At 44.9% G+C, this 17273-nt stretch overlaps 1 protein-coding gene across 12 annotated transcripts in view; it reads right to left on the bottom strand.

Moving 5' to 3' along the window:
• The window catches only part of Rimbp2 (RIMS binding protein 2), a 217012-nt gene that overhangs the window by 139834 nt on the left and 59905 nt on the right, over positions 1-17273 (bottom strand). For 11 of the 12 annotated variants that reach the window (XM_029556461.1, XM_008853769.2, XM_008853779.2 and 8 more), the window contains exon 2: positions 12843-12937. The gene's annotated coding sequence lies outside the window, so the exon portion shown is untranslated. Of the gene's footprint in view, positions 1-11991; positions 12203-12842; positions 12938-17273 lie in introns of all 12 variants that reach the window. The other variant, XM_008853770.2, reaches the window with a different exon arrangement.

Here is a 17273-nt window from a genome sequence, read left to right as displayed (position 1 = left end):
AGAAGAATGAAACTAAACCCCTATCTTTCACCTTGCACAAAAGTCAATTCCAAATGGCTCAAAGGTTCAATGTAAAGCCTGAAACTCTGAAAGTGTTAGAAGAAAACATTGGGAAAAACCTACAAGATATAGGCGTAGGAAAGGATTTTTCTAAACCGGACAACAATTGCTCAGGAAACAAGGGCAAAAATTAATGAATGGGACCTCATTAAACTAAAAAGCTTCTGTCCATCAAAGGAGACAACCAAGGAAACAAACAGAAAACCCACAGAATGGGAGAAAATCTTCACCAACGACCCATCTGATAGAGGTTTAATTACCAGAATATATAACGAACTTAAAAAACAGAGAACCAAGACAAGAAGCAACCCAATTGAAAGATGGGCTAAGGAGCTGAACAGAAAGTTTTCAAAAGAAGAAGTAAAGATGGCTATGAAACATCTTAAAAGATGTTCAACATCACTAATAATCAGGGAAATGCAAATTAAAACCATTTTAAGATTTCACCTTACCCCAGTCAGACTGGCTAAGATCAAGAAAACAAATGGTACCAAATGTTGGAGAAGATGTGGGGAAATGGGAACACTCATCCACTGCTGGTAGGCCTGCAAGCTTATTCAACCTCTATGGAAAGCAATGTGGAAAACTCTTTAAAAAACTACAAATGAACCTACCATCTGACCCAGTTATACCACTCTTTGGCATATACCCAAAGAACTCATCCTACTGCAGAGACACTTGTACATCCACTTTTGTTGCTGCTCTTTTCACAATAGCTAAGAGATGGAAGCAACCTAAGTGTGCCTCAATTGATGAGTGGATAATGAAAATGTGGTTCATTTATATGACGGAGTTTTACTCAGCAGTAAAGAAAGATGAAATCATGACATCTGCAGGTAAATGGATAGAACTAGAAAACTGTTACACTGTGAAGTAACACCGACTCAGAAAAAAAAAATGACATATGTTCTCCCTCACATATGGATCCTAGAACCAGACTCTGATTAATAAGTATGTAACCAGACATGACTACAGGAACCAGGATAATGGAAAGGAAACGGAGGTAAAGGAAAAGAAAGAAACTGAAAGAGAAGAACAGTAGGAAACAGGCCTTAATAAGGGAGATATGGATGAAAGTTGGGTTAGTTCAAGGGAGGGGGGAGGGAAGGGTATACGAGAAACCTAGGGGATAAAGGGAAAGAAGGAGCTCAAGAGATATAGGACCATAGGAAAAGGTTATTAGTAAGGGAGAAAGGGGGGAAATGGGGGCACCTTAAGTGGGAAAACCATGATGGAGGGGTGAGACAATGTGAGAGATAAACAATGCCTAGCTAGTTTTGAAAACCAGAGAGAACCATATTCCTCCTACAACCTACTGACAAATTATACATAGCAGATCAAGAAATATATGCCTAGGTAAGGCTTATCTGAGAACAACTGATCTTGCCCAAGATTTATCTATATGACACACAGTAATTAAAAATACCAGACTGGTGGAACTAAACTTCTTGGGTTTTAATGGACATACTTTGAGGTCTATAATAATTTGGTCAGAGGGACATAAAGGACACTTTTTGCTCCTTGCTCTCCTAGGTCGACTCGTTCCAGGGGACTATGAGCATCTCTCAAAGTGTCCTATAATAGTGGTGGGTCACCTGTCCTCTTGATCAAGGAGGCCAAGGAGACCCCACCAGATGGACTTGAACCAGTGTCCAGTCTATAAAGAGGAGGGTCAACACAGAGGAATCACTTCCTCCATGCTTCCAGGCGAAGCCAACCACGGTCGAGTAGGACCTTTGACTTATCTTCACATAGGTGGAACTGGTAAAAGAAAGGAGCCAGGGGCTCCTCCCAAGCCCATGTAACCCCTGAGGAACAGATCCTCAAACGACCTTAAGAGTAAAAATAAATCAGTTTTATCTGGACCAACTATATGGCCTTAAATACCCAAAGGGAAAGTATAACCAAAGATTAAATGGGCCAACATAATTTCATAAGAGTCCATATGTATAGCTAAAGGCTACATAACAAGCAACAATGCCAGACAAGTGATACCATCTTTTGAATTGATGGCCAGGGTGCACAAAGGGATTCCCAGATAGTACCTGTGTGTGGCAGGGTCACTTCCTTCATTTTTATTTGTTTTGTTTTCTTGTTTGTTTGCTTTTTGACAAACTATGAACACTCAAATCAAATTAGTTAAAGTTTTTCAGTTAGTCCCTCATATAACATAATGTTTAATGAAAAAGTTGGCCTGCCTGGTTTGTAAGTAGAACAGTGTAAAGAATGAAGCGGTGTTCCTGGAGACAGACACCCTGCTCTGGTAAGGACCAAGAATGCTTTTTATCTACTTCACAGTTCATCAAATGGAACATCACAGAAGACAAGTTCCCAAAGGCTGAAAGTTAACAAAACGAATAATGCATTCTGCCCCTGCCAGACCTCCTAAGTGAGCCTGGCGCGTCTTCCCACTGTGACAACTGTGAGAAACTTGGCGCCTGCCCCTTAGGATGGATCTACCTTAATTTGTGCTGAGCCACCAGCAGTTGATGCATCATTTCTTCCTGCAAATGTCAACGGAAATCTCAATATTGTTATGAAGACAGTTGTGACTTTATGGACCATATAAATGGTCTCAGAGAACCCCAGGAGTTTATGGACCTTTGGGAGAAGTACTGGCTTCTATAGACAGTGCACAAAGCAAAGCGATCTGTGCGCATCATTACCTGTGGGGTGGAACTGGTGGTACAAGATGAAAAGACCAGTGACTGGGGTGTTTGTCTGTAAACATAGGACACATATTTCTCACATAGTAAGAAATTACGTTTGTCTAGGGTTGTGATGGTCTTGGGGCTTTCTCTAAGGCCACTCATCAAAGAAGCTCCAGATGGAGACTATTGCTAAGTACCAGAACTGGTCACACACAGACACTGTCCACGAATTGCCCAGGCCTGAGTGACACATCTATAATGCAACCTCTGCAACTGAGGCTCAAGGAACATAGAACAGGGGTAAAGAAGAGAACACAAATGAATCTCTCAGTTCTCATTAATGAAACTGACACTGATTCTAACCAGTCCAACAGCTATCAAAATATCTGAAAGCAAATCCTGAATCCATCACTCTAGGGTTCAGCCTTGGAAGACTAAAGAAAAATGAGGAGGAACACAATAGAGGGATGCTTTTGAAAGCCCTCGTCAAGAAATTCCAATGGACTCTCATATGAACATTTGAAAATTGCCCTGTTCTGACTTTTTTCTAATTCCCTGTCTAGAACTTGTGATGCTAATTACTCTTGCCTTTACTTCTCTTTCACATCTCCTATTCATGATTCAAGGACTTTCTTTCCCCCTAGAGATAAGAGTTATGCAATTTAGGAATCTTTTAGATAGACCCACTGAAGGGGTACTCCAATTGCCTCACCCTGTGTCCCTGTTCAGCATGGAAGAAGACGGAGCGGTCTGCTTCCCTATTCCCTATTGGGAATTTGGGTAACCCCTTCAGAGGATGGCGTGATAAGAACAGGAGGTAGGAATTGGCTAGGCAGTTAGGGTAAAAAGACCCCAAAGAAAAGTAGCCAGTTTCTTGGCTAAAAATCACAATGTCCTTGGGCAGCTTAGCAACATACTCCGTTTCAAAGGCCAAAAATGTCAAAAGTATTTGGGAGCTTATATCTAGTCCTTAAAAGATTTTAGGGTTACCTCTTCAGAGGGGGGAATGTTAGAGTAGCCAAAAGCCCCATAAAAATAAATAAATAAATAAATCAAATAAGAAAAAATAAAATAAAATAAATGAGATCTCAGCACCTGGCAGCCAGCATCATGGGCAGGCCCCTTTCCCAGTACCTCAAGAGCAGTTTTTAAATGAACAACACCTTACTGTTTGCTCTGATTACCAGCCTGTTTTCTATACTAGCAAGGCAGAGAAGCCTTTGGGAGAATACTCTCCTTCCCAGCCTGTACCTCTCCCCATCCTCATTACCACAGTCACACCACTCTAGCAAAGCCCCCACAGGTGATATGCCTGCATGCAGCCTTGCCTTCCCTCTGTCTTTCTCTCTTACACTCATTCATCAATCCAAAACACAGCTGCATGTGGAAGGAACAGGCAGGATGTCAGCGCCTCTGGGCACATGTCATCAACAGCACTCCCTGTATGGTCCCCCACAGTCCCTTGGGAAGCCCAGCCCTCAATAGTGGTGCTTGGGGTGAGTTCCCTGGGGACCTGGCTGTTACCACAGGGCTCCAGGCTCAGGCCAGAGCTGAATTGCGTGAGCAACAAATTCAGCCACAGTCCTCAGATGCTCAGGTATTCACTCTTATTCTCAAACCTACCCAGGAGACTGTGCTATTAAGTCTGCTTCCCAGCTAGGGAAACTGAGGCATGGAAAAAGCCAGCCAAACAAGCTACAGACATCCACTAAGTATCCATCTGTGCTGTTCTAGGGAAACTTGGCCAGGACAAACAGAGGTTAAGGGACTTTCCAGCCCCTACCTCCCTATAGGGCCTGGCAAGAGAGGGGGCGGGACCAGGACTGGCCAAGGATCTCTCAGTGTTGCCTGGCCTTGTCCTACCTTCACCCCTCATTGCTGCTCTCTCCTCACTGGAAGAAGAGTTACCAATTTCCCGCATGGAACCTCAGGTCTTTTCCCAGGACATATGGCCCTGGGGCTGAGACTGGGAGCTACAAGCTCTGAGGACACCCTGCTGCATTTCAGAGCAGGAGCAAAGAGTCCACCCCCTCCTGTTGAATGCTATTAACAAAATCCTTCCAGGAACAGGCTACAGCTCACACACTTTAATTACCCTTTTTAAATAATGAATGAAAGCCGTGCTCCTCCAGAGGCAGAGGGCTGCAGCCCAGGGGATAAGGTCAATGTTACAGGCTTTCCTCCTGTTAGAGTTGGGTCCACATTCACCTGCAGCCTCTTTCTCACTGCTGCTGTTTAGAAAATGGCAAATGCCCCCTATCCCCCGCAGAGAGCTGTCTGTGACTCTCTAACCCCCTAACAGATCTCCAAGTTCCCCATCCTGGGAGAAAGGCAGGCTCCATTCCACATCCCCAAGGAAGTTTATAGACCTCAGGAGCCACCAGCATAATGGGAACTAAGTTAAATGTGTCTCCTCACTAATCCCACATCCTCTGAATTTCACATTCCTTCCCCGGAACACAGGGCCTCCTCCCCCTGCTGCCCAGGAATCAGACAGCCTAACTGCTGGGTGTTGTGGACTGCTCATTGACCCTGCAGCATAGAACCTCGCCGCCGTTCCTCTGAGACCTATAAGAAGGAACCCTACTCTGCCTCGTGGGCCTGCACTCTCTCAGAACCCCTGTGCTGCTCTCTTACTCAAAAGGACAGTCTTCCTCAGTGTCCCCCTTGAACTCCAAACCTTACACTCCAACCCTCAGTGGCAGCCTCCCCTCCTTTCTATTTGGTGTCATCTACTCCCAGAGCCTAGAACTTGTTCACACTGCTGGCTGCCCTAGAGCAGTGTCCTAAAGGTCCGAGGGCGCTCCTGAAGGGATGTTCAGGAAAACCACTCTTTACAAGTGTTGAGATGGAAACACCAGTTTTTGTCATTAAAAAAAACAAAACAAACAAAACAAAATACACCTCAAGTCAACATTCCAGCCACACAGACAAATAGAAGACTTTGCACTTGATGAGAATGGAGAGATTCGGTTTAACTGTGCCCTCTGTACAATGAGATAGCCAATACATCTGGGCCACAGGTATTTAGGAGGGAAGGAGGGGGGAGGGGATGAAGGAGAATGCAGGGAGGGAGAAGGGAGAAGAGAGGGAGGAAGAGGTAAGGAGGAAGGGAGGGGGGAGGAAGAGAAGGAAAGAATGAACAGGGAGGAGGGAGGGAAGAAAGGAGGGAGGGAGGAAGGAAGGAAGGAAGGAAGGAAGGAAGGAAGGAAGGGAGGAAGGAAGGAAGGAAGGGGAGGGGGAGGGAGGAGGAAAGATTGAGAGAAAGAGGAAGGGAAGAGATGAGGAGAGGAGGGATGAGAAGGGAGGAAGGGAAGGAGAGAGAAGAGAGGGCTTTCTACCCAGACTTTCAACAGAGATGGTCATCCTCTTAAAAGCATCTAAAAGCTAGCATCTGCCCTGCTTTAAGTTTCTGTTACACACACACACACACACACACACACACACACACACACACACAAAACTTGTCCTGAGCCATCTTCACATTATGGCACCAAAAAGACAAAACTGAAAAAGAATGTTTTCTCAATATGTCAATCTTACTCATTCCTTTATTCACACGCTCACCTGTCCATAAGCATAGTCACCTGCCATGTTCCAGAGCCTCTCTCAAACTCTGGAGACAGAAGTGAACAAGGCAGGGTCTGGAGGACCACCCAAGATGGTGAGTCACATAGACCACCGAGGGGAAAAGGTGTAACTACAACTTCATGAGGCTGAGTGCCACAAAGACACTTGCTGCAAAACAAATGGCCAGAGCTCCTGGCTTTTGTCCCATCGTCTCCTTTGGACCTGGAGCATTCTCCTTTTGCCGAGCTTGTCTTGGGGCCCCTTCGCCCTCGAAAGTCAGCTCTTCCAAGTCAAGGAGTGTTGGAGATCTGAAATTCCTGGTCTCCAGAGCCCACACAACACACTGGGGGCTAGGATCAGTCTCAATTTGACAGATCCAGGGTCGTACATTAAGTGGCCTGGGTTTCGTGCATGGGAAATAGGAAGTGTACACCACCAGCTCTTTCTGCTCTTCCCATAGTGACAGGTTAGCATGAAGAGGCTCCCAGTCATGCAAACCATAATGTTCCATTACCCAGGTTAAAAATTAAGCTGTACCTGGGGTGGTGTTCCCGTCTCAGCTCCTTTCTTGGCCCAGCACTCTTCTCTATGTAAAGTGCTCTGCGTTGATAAGCTCAGTTACCATGCCTCTGCTGCCTAGTGACTAATGGTGATGGGGTGAGGCTTGAGGGAGAACAGGTCAAAAACAAAGGCCAGAAGACTGGATGGAGTCCATAAAGAGATGGCCCCTTAGGAACACACTGTCTTAGTGCTCTTGCTAGGGGAAAGATAAAACAATAGAACTCCTCCCCACAGCCTCTGGACAGCACACAGCCATGGCTGTGCTGTCTACTTTGTACCTGCTTTCTGATGTGGTCCTATACAGAGCACACAGCTCCTGGATCCATGGGACCGTTTCAGAGCTGTGGCCCATGGCTTGTGTATGGTCTGGTGTGTGTGGGGGGGTACCATCCAGATGCCCTCCTCCAGCCCAGGATGGATACCTCAATTGAGTCAGGTTTATAAAAGGAGCAGCCTTTGAACTTGGGCCTTGAGGAAAACCCAAAGACAGAAACAGTGGTGAGCTAGTCCATTCCTCAAGGTCACTCCAAGGGTCCCAAGCAGATATGGCTCTCGAGACCCCTAGAGCTCTGGGCCTCTCCCTTCTTATGGATTCTTCAATAAGTTCCCTTCATAAGATAGACAGCCAGGAGCTAGGGAAATGACTCAGCAGGAACAGGCACTTGCTGCCAAGCCTGACAACCATGCCCAGGACCGGTGCTATAGGCGGAGACAACAGACTCCCACAGGTTGTACTCTGACCTTCACATGTGCATCATGGCACATGCATGCCCACACAGACACACACATAGGCACACACATGTATGCATGCAAACACATGTACACATGCATGCATGCCCATATGCACATGTGCACACACAGGCACAGTTTCTCTGGCTTGGACAATGGTCTCACACACCCTGACTCCCTTGAGCTTCTGCAGGGACCTAAAAGACAGGTCCTCTGGAAGATGGCTGCTAAGGTTGGGGGCTTCCATGGACCCCTTACCCTGAAGGACAAGTGTGGAGCCCACACAATGACAATGCCTTTCTCCTGCCTGTCAACAGACTGGAAATGTGCCAGGCCTGGATGCAAAGTGTCTGATGAAGGGATTTTAATAACCAAAGCCAGCCTAGAGGACAAGAATGTCCCAAGACATTCTTTGAGCTTCTGGATAAAGTCATTCCTGAACCAGAGGACTCTCAGTTCAGTTAAAGCAGTCATTTAACCCTCCCTACCCATTGCTGCTTTAGAGACTAACTTTAAGATGGTTTTCTGCCACCTGCCAGTTGAGGCCCCTGACACCACTGATGTCTCAGGATGTGGCAGCTCTGGTCTGAGTGTGCAGTCCCATCAGCAGCCTCATTTCTCTATTCATAACAAAAGAAGCAAGTGAACTGTGGGCCAGATCTGCACTGCCAGGAACAAATGAACTGTGTGTGGGCCAGATCTGCACCACCAGGAACACATGGGAAACACAGGCCATCGGGACCTTTAGGGGCTGGAGATGGGCTTCAGGAATCATAGAGCTTGCACAGCAAGAAAATACACAAAACCCTGGATTCAAATCCATCACCATATAAAACAAGATGTGATGAAACACATCTATAACCTCAGCACTTGGGCAGTGGAAGCAGGAGTATCAGGAGTTCAATACTAGCCTTCGCTACATAGTGAATTCAAGGCTAACCTGGGTTACATGAGATCTTATCTCAAAATACCCAAAAGACCTTTTGCTGTGGTGTTCTGCCAGTTTCAGAGTCCTGACCACCACACCTCCAAACACATTCTCTTCTCTGCTTGTCTCCCTCCTTCTTTCACTCTCTCTTTTGGAGGCAAACACAGGACTATCCTACCCCAGGCCTGCGCAGCATTTCCTGACAGGCCCAGGAAGTCACGAACTACTCGTCTGCCTGTGACCAACGCTGTCTCTGATATGAGCACAATGATCCATTTCACCTTACCTACTTAAGAAAAAGAAGTAAACAAAATCAAATATGACATGAATAACTGCATTACCAGGAAGAATAATGACATAATGAGCTACTTAAACCAGACATTTCCGCCCAAACAACATTAGGATCAGACCAGAAGACCTGGGGCTCCCGCCAAATGGGCCCCTAGACCTCAAAAGGCAGCGATGCTGTGGCTCAGTCCCGGACTGGTCCTGGGCCTTGGGAAGTGGCCACAAAGTGCTGGGCTGCAGGAGGCCTCACAGGATCTGTCTCTGGAGGGGGAGGGAACAGAACTCCACTTCCCAGGCATGGCTATCACCGTTAACTGGCTTTCTTTTAATGAGCAGCTTTGTAAACTCAAACATATGGAAAGAGGAAACTTCATATGCAACACTGGCCAACATGCAAGTTAAGATTTTAAATAGCTCCCCCTCAACCCTTTTGGCCTTTTGAGGCAGGCCTCATGTAGCCCTGACTGGTCTCAGACTCCTAAATGAGGATGTAGATGAGCATGGCCTTGAACTCCTGATCCTCCTGCTTCCACCTCCTAAAATCAGGATTTCTTTCTAATAACCAATTCTACTACTATGCTTCTTTTCCACATCAACCACATCACAAAATATTAAAGGGAAAATTCCAGAAATGGTAAGTTTTAAATAACTTCCACTGCAGTATGTTGTTAGAGCTGTCCCATTTCATCTTTAGTTGTTACTATCTCTCTATGTCTTATTAATGAGACGTTTGATGCTGCTGGGGATCAAATTCAGAGCCTAACATGCATCAAACACCCACTACCGAGCTGCACCCAAGCTCCTGATCCTGTTTGTAAGTTAAGCTTTGTCATAGGCAGTCAGCATAGAACAAACAGGGTATGGAGGAGGGGGTCCCTGTGACCTCAAGCATCTCCTGGGGGTCTTGAACACATCCCCATGAATAAGGGGTACTTTCTCTCCATAAATACAATAGTTGGTTTTGTTTATTGTCCTTTTCTTTTTTGTTACCCGCAGAACATTCCAGAAAATGTTGAGTTGGTAGATAGATTTAGGCAGTGGCTTTACAAAGATGAAGGTCCCAATATTCTCCAGAAAAGCAGAAGAAATGAAATATCTCTCTCCTCTGTCTCCTTCTCTCTTTCTCTCTCTCTCTCTCTCTTTCACTCTCTCTTTCTCACCTCACTACTTGTATGTAATCTCTGCTTACAGAGCTCATGACAAGTAAGCAAATAATGGTTGCCTACCAAATCAGGGAGACACAGCTTATCTAGCAGGATGAAAGAACAGATGGTATGCAGCAAGGTTCCCAGGCCTTGGGGAGCCATTTCCTGCTACATAAGAGATCCCTGTCTCAATAAATATTTGCCCAGCACCTGCAATGTGCACCATCAGTGTTAGACAGTGTATACTCCCACACAAGCACAGATCACTCATTTCATAACTAATCAATTGCGCTGTGTATATATTCATGCCTGTGGGGCTGCAACCCCTAAAAAGAGATACCAAACACTAATAGTAGTTGTCAGTGGGGATTAGCATTGAACAAGATACCAGGAGCATTATAAAGTTTTTTTTTTTCTATGCCTCCGTAAAATGTGACTTCTTTATTCAGTGAGCATCTGTTGCCTTTGAAATAAGACAGGGTAAATTATTTAAAGCTATACATGCAACACACATCACAACCTCTGTGTAAGTATTGTGAATGACACAGAATATCTAACTCAGGCTTGTGAATAAACATTTAAAAATTTTTACCCACTGGGCTCTGTTTGAAGGAATGTATACAGTATGGATAATAACAATCTTCACAGGCTTATTATAATATGCTTCCCTGAGTGAGTTTAAAGCCTGGTGATCATGGAACTGGGGTCTAACATCCTCCAACTGAGACAGTGCGGGAGCCTCCTGCTCCCATAAAATGTGTAACCCCTCAGGGTCACCAGGTAAGCCCCCTGTCTTTAAAAGCTGGGATAATCTGTCTTCTCCTCGATTGCCCTTCATGGTTAAGTAATTCAAATGTTTTGCACCATTCCAAACTAAGAGCAAAAGCTAAATTTAGATGCATACTTAATGGTGTATGTACATTTCCAAGTCACCAGCAATCTATCACCAAAAAGAAAAAGACTAGCCCATTCCAAATATAGGAAAAATCCACACCTGTGTATCAGCCCTGTCTGTAGTTCCCAGTCTCATAACAAACAAAATTTGAAACATTTAAACATTAAAATATAATAAGCCCTCAAAATAATCTTCTATGATCCAAGAGAACAGAGTAATTTCTGTATCCCATAAACTGTGCATAATGAACACACCTGAAAAAATCAAGCATAAATAATAACACACCTCCCTCAGCTAAGCCATGCCTCCTCTACTGTGCTCTCAATGACACGTTCTTTTAGAATAAACAGCACTTGATATAAATTATATCTACTGAGGAGTTAAGTTGATGCCATTACATGAATAACTACAAACATTAAAGTTTCAGAGTGTTTGCCAGGAACCTCCCCCTATGAGGTGCTTCTTCTACTTTCCTCTACTTGCTCAAAGAGAATCTGTGGCTGTATCATGATGGAAGGCAAATGGTTACAAGGGCACATCCTACATCCAAAATAGCTGAAAGTGGCACATGCAGACTCTTTCTGCCTCCTTCCAGGGCAAATGAAACCAGGGTTTGGGTATGAATTCAACTCTATGGAACATATAATGTCTGGGTCCTTTCCTAACTATCACCATCATAACCACCACCAACAACAACACCATTATAACCATCACCATCATCACCATTACCATCACCACCATCATCACCATCATCACCATCATAACCACCACCACCATCACCATCACCACCCTCAGCACCACCATTATCATTATCACTACCATCATCACCATCATAACTACTACCATCATCATCACATCACCATCACCACTATCATCACCATCATCACCATCATCATCATCACCATTATCACCATGCAATCATCACCAACATTACCAACATCACCATCATCACTAGCCTCACAATTGTCACCAAGATCACCATCATCACCATCACTATCCTCACCATCATCATCACCTCCCCCACCATCATGTTGCCTGGAGTCTAAAACTCACAATCACTTGATTCTGTCACCACCACCCCCATGTTATACACAGGCAGGTCCAGTTGGCTCACCTTCTGCTTCACAAACAAGATGCAAATGGAATAATTATAGCAGCTAGTACCTGGGCATCCTGCAGGGCCCCAGCCTGTGGCAGCAGAAGCAGCTGGTTATTTACATCTTAAATCCATATCAGGATCACAGTGCTAACTTCCTTGTGTTCAAGCCACACTTCTCTCTGTACAGAAAGTCTCAGACAAGCAGCACCCAGAGGAACCACTCTTGTCTTGAGCAACGGGTCTGGTCCCTAACCACTGCATGGGCTTCGGTGACGCCTGGGAAACAAACAGAACTGATTTCAGTGCAGACCTTGAGAGAGCACCTCCCCTAAGTCTTTGCATTCTTCCTGTCTGAAGAACACCATCCCTAGCACTCTCCTGTGTTGACAATCTGGATATTATGCTTGTCACCCTTTCCCAGTCCTCTCTGCCCCATTGAGATGGTTGGCACGTGAGGCCAGTGACCTTCACACACCAACAACCTGGCACACAACTGTGCACCACTCCTCAGGACTTCACAGTAACCTCCCAATCCTCCTTGCTGCCACACTGACCTACAATGTCACTCAGAGTTTAGGGTCATCTTAGTAAACAGAAAATTTGATTTCCAATCAACAGCCTATGCTAGAGCCTGAGTTCCTAAGCAAACTGACCCTGCCTTCCTCTCCCTGGTTAGTGAGCTCCAAACAGCTCAAGAAAGTAACCTCCGGAACTTCGCACTGCCCACCTCCCAGGATGCAAGAGCTCAGCCCACATTTGCTGTGGTCTCCACTCCAGCCCCCTAAACTAACGAGCACACACAGGTGACACTTGATACACTCATCTTGAATAGATTCCTAAATGATGAAGACCAGACAAAGTCCCTGCATGACACAGGAGGGGGACAGAGCTTCCGAAAGAACAGAGGACAACTTACCGCCAAGCTTTATGGCTGGGTTCCCTGTTGTACCAGTGTGGGGCTCACCAAATCTGTCTTCAGCACCTGCAGTCTTCAGGTGTGGTGGGTCATTTCTGAAAAGTAGGAAAGAGTACACGTGAGCTTCTGTAGGGCCAAAGTGGCTCCAGTTGGCTCTCTGCCTCTTCCACCTTCCTCCTTGCCTCAGAGGCAGAAGAGGCTGGGGTGAGGCTGCTCTGTCAAGATCAATACCAGCAGAGAGAGTGACTTGACTCAGTCTTCCCAGCCTCCACCCCTTTTTCTCCAGCCAAAGAGTGAAAACCCATATGCTCTTGACATGGTACTTCTTTTTCTTTCAACACAGGGTCTCATGTATTCCAGGCTAGTTTGAATGCACTACACATCCAAGGATGACCTCAAACTTCCGGTCCTCCTGCCTCTACCGCCCAAATGCTAAGATTAGGGGTGTGTAGCACCACACCTGGTCCATGCAGTGTCAGGGACTGGATCCAGAACCTCACACATGCTATGCAAGCACTCTACCAACTAAGCCACATTTTCAGCCCCTCCGTGAGCCCTGATTAACATCCAAGTTCTGGAATCTGCAAGAGAAATGTGCATCAGGCTAGTTCTAGGTTATTTTTCTGTTGCTGTGATAAAACACTGATCTAAAGCAACTTAGGGAAGAAAAATGTTCATTTGGCTTGCAGTTCCAAGGTACAATCCATCATTGAGGGAAATCAAGGCAGGAACTCAAGCAGGAACTGAAGTAGAAACCATGGAAGAGTCCTGCTTACTGCCTTGCTCACTGGCTCATGCTTAGCTAGCTCTCTTATACAGTCCAGGTCCACCTGCCTAGGAATGATGCTACCCACAGTGGGCTGGACTTTCCTACATAAATCAAAATAAAGACAGTCTCTCACAGATGTGGCCATGGGCCAATCTAATCTGAATAATCCCTCAGTTGAGACTCCCTCTTCCCCGGTATCTCTAGGTTGTATCAAGTTAACAATAAAAACTTACAAAAACAGCTCATTACCCAGGCTGGGCTGACAACAGCCCTGGGCAGAACTGAGAACTCAAGTCAACATGGAGCTTACTCTGTTCCTTCCCTTAACCATCAAAATACAACTGATGCCCTCTGGGTCCAGAAAGTATAAAATCTATAGAAAAACCAACATGTATGCTATACGAAAGTTGAGGGAATTCTCACCTAGCCACCAGATATTTAAAAACAGAAATCTCTAAGTGTCATCTGTGAAAAAAATTCTTGGAAAGAACTGAATTTTACACTATTCTGCAAGGCTAATTAGCTTCAGTGGTTACAGAGTGGTTGGAAGCTGTTGCAGGTTCAGAGTCAAATCAGACTATCTTCAGTCCCCTTAATAGTCATTTATTGCCCACCCCTGTAATGTGGCCTAACATCTTTGTAACCACTAGGTAAATCATTTGGGATATACAAATAAAGCCCTTGCTTTCACCATCCAAAATACTGAGCGTGTCATCACACAGCATCTGGGGCTGTAGCACAGCTACAGCTTTGTTGTGATCTGCTTACCTGATAGTCCCACCAATGTACTGGGAAAGTGCCTTGATGCATGCCTTTCTCTGTTCTGTTACCATAAAAACTTCACAAAACTGTTGCCATATCAGGACATGAAATTCGGGGTAACCTGAATCCATGTGGTGGGATCTTTTACAGCTGGCTCCAGAATAAACTCTCTCTTATCCCCTTTGAGATAAGAGTTGTGCTTTTGCCTGGGCACACCAGACTCTCTAATTGACGTGTACAATCAAAACATCCAAAGGTGTTTCACTTGCCTTTTATTTTTGTTAAAACAAGTTTTCAACTCTCTTAGGATAAGATGGCAACCTGAATGGCTCTGCATTTTATCACAAGACTCACAAGTGACCCCAGGGTTGGCGGGTGGGGGGGTATTCAACACTGTGAGTGAGAGAAAGAACAGAGACAGCCAGGCTGCAGCCCAGACTTTGGGATTGAAAAGCAGTCTGCATGGCTGAGATTCAATTTATTCCAATTAAGCAAGCACTTGTCCCGCACCTCCTCCCTGCCTGGCAGTCCCGAGACCAACGGTAAATGAAATCAGGTTCTTCCAAGACTGGTGGGGAAGATAGGAACGTGTATGCATAATGTTAACTCAAACTGGAATCTAATAAGATTTAGGGTGATGTGCAAGGAGATGTGAGGGGAGGCCGTCTAGACAGGAGATGGAGATAGAGCCTTGTTTTCTGGGGCTACTTAATCAGAGTACTCAGGATGCAGAGGGAGCGGGCAGTGGTGACAAAAGCTCACCATGTTGGAAACAGAGAAATGAACAGTTTGGTTATGGGTGACCCTACCAAGTCCACAGGCATCATGTATGTACATGAACCTTACCCCACAATAGCCTCACTAGGTAGAAAACTGGAAATACCATATTGAAAGAAGACAAATCCAGAGCAAAGTCTTTCCTGTCATTATTCCAGTCCCTCCTAACCATCTAGACTCAGCCCTGGACACTGAAATCTTAAATCACCAGTAAACAAATGAGACAATGAGATGACTCAGCACATAAAGGCACTTGCCACCAAGTCTGACAACCTGAGTTCAATCCCTGGGACCTACATGGTAGAAGGAGAGAGCTAACTCTGGCAAGTTGTCCTCTGACCTCCACAAGTATCTTGAAGCACAAAGTACCCACACACATACACTCACATAAAAAATGAATAAATAAGTGGAAAAAAGAAAATATGCTTAAATAAAACTAGGAAGAAAGATATTATGTAGGAAGATCAAATAAGCTTTCAAAAAGGAAATGTAACAGATAGCTTCAGAAAGCATGTGAAAGTTGAGAGTGAGACGCTACACAACAAAAGGGCTTCTTTGGGGGAGGGGAGACTGTTTTTCTTTATTTCTCTTTGTTTGGGGGCTTTGTTTAAGTTTGTGGTACAGGGGTTAGACTGATAGCCTCCTGCCTGGTATGCAGGTACCAAAAGTAACTCATAAGTAAAATACAGTTGCTAAATAGGGCTGGCAAGGTGGCTCAGTGGGTAAGGGCATTTGTCACCTGATGATCTGAGGACCTGAATTTGATCCCCAGAAGGAGAGAACTGACTCCTACAGTTTCTCTTCTGGCCTCCGTACGTGTCAAGGCACATATGCACATACAGATTGATTGAATAATAAATATATGATAGATAGATAGATAGATAGATAGATGATAGATAAAAAGATAAATTTAATTATATATATTTAGTTGCTAAAATGAAATTATAAATGATATATTTGAAAATAGGGTTAAGAAAATCTCCTTAGGTAAAAGAAAATATTTTGAAAGCCCTTAGAGATCAGTCTAGATCAACCAGCTTTTACCTGGAAGATTTCCAAAGGTCTGGGGAGAGTTATCAGCAGGTGAAGTGCTTGCTTTGCAAGCATGAAGACCTGTATGTTTGGATCCCCAGCACTAATATAAAAGCCATGTGTGGTGGCACACATCTTTAACCTCAAAACTGACAGGGAGATGGAAACAGGTGGATCTCTGGTGCTTACTGGACAGCCAGGCTAGCCTAATAAATGAACTCTAGGTTCAGTGGCGGTCCTATCTCAAAAAAATAAGAAGGGAACTGGAGATGGCTCAGTGGTTAAGCTACTCTTGCAGAGGACTAGGGTTTAGTTCCCAGCACCCACATGGCAGCTAATAACTGTCTGTAACTTCAATTCCAGGAGATCTGACACTTTCTTCTGGCCTCCAAGGGCATTGCACACACGTGGTAGACCTATATACAAGCAGGCAACACATTAAAAAAAAAAAAGACACATTAAAAAATAAATCAAAAATATTCTTAATTTTAAAAATAATAAGATGATGAGTGACTGACCATTGACCTCTGGCCTCCACATGCACACACACACACGTACACACACACACACACACACACACACACACACACGATTTCCATGAAGAGAAAATGCTAATAATGCCTTTCAGATTAGAGTCCTGGGAGCACTGTATGCAGTCTGTGGGAAGGCCATAAAGAACAGCATGAGGTGATAAGAGAGCAACAGAGCCAAGACCCAACACACTTCTGATAAGAATTAAAAGCAATTTCCCAATTCTATGCTGGGTTTTAGGAGGGTCAGCAGTTCCTCATCTAGCAGTATTCAGTTGTCATAGAACTGGGAAATTGAACAGCAGACCCCAATCTTATCCAAAGGAATATTGACAACGGATTACCACTAGATGAGGAACAGCTGACCCTCCTAAAACAAAGACCTCTAGATAGGCTGACTAGATTCACCAGAAGGACAAGTAGGGGGGAATGGCTGGGGGTGCTGACAACACAGCAGACAGTAGCAGGGATATCAGAGTATAAGGGCTCTAATTGGGGGAGGGAAGCTATGGGAGGGGGCCATCTGGGAAGTGGGTGTATAGTTGAATAAGATGGTTTGGG

This window comes from Nannospalax galili, unplaced genomic scaffold (assembly GCF_000622305.1).
Source record: "Nannospalax galili isolate Female #2095 unplaced genomic scaffold, S.galili_v1.0 scaffold566, whole genome shotgun sequence".
Lineage (NCBI taxonomy): Eukaryota > Metazoa > Chordata > Mammalia > Rodentia > Spalacidae > Nannospalax > Nannospalax galili.
Note: the sequence above shows the minus strand (reverse complement) of the source record. Positions and strands in the feature narration are given on the sequence as shown.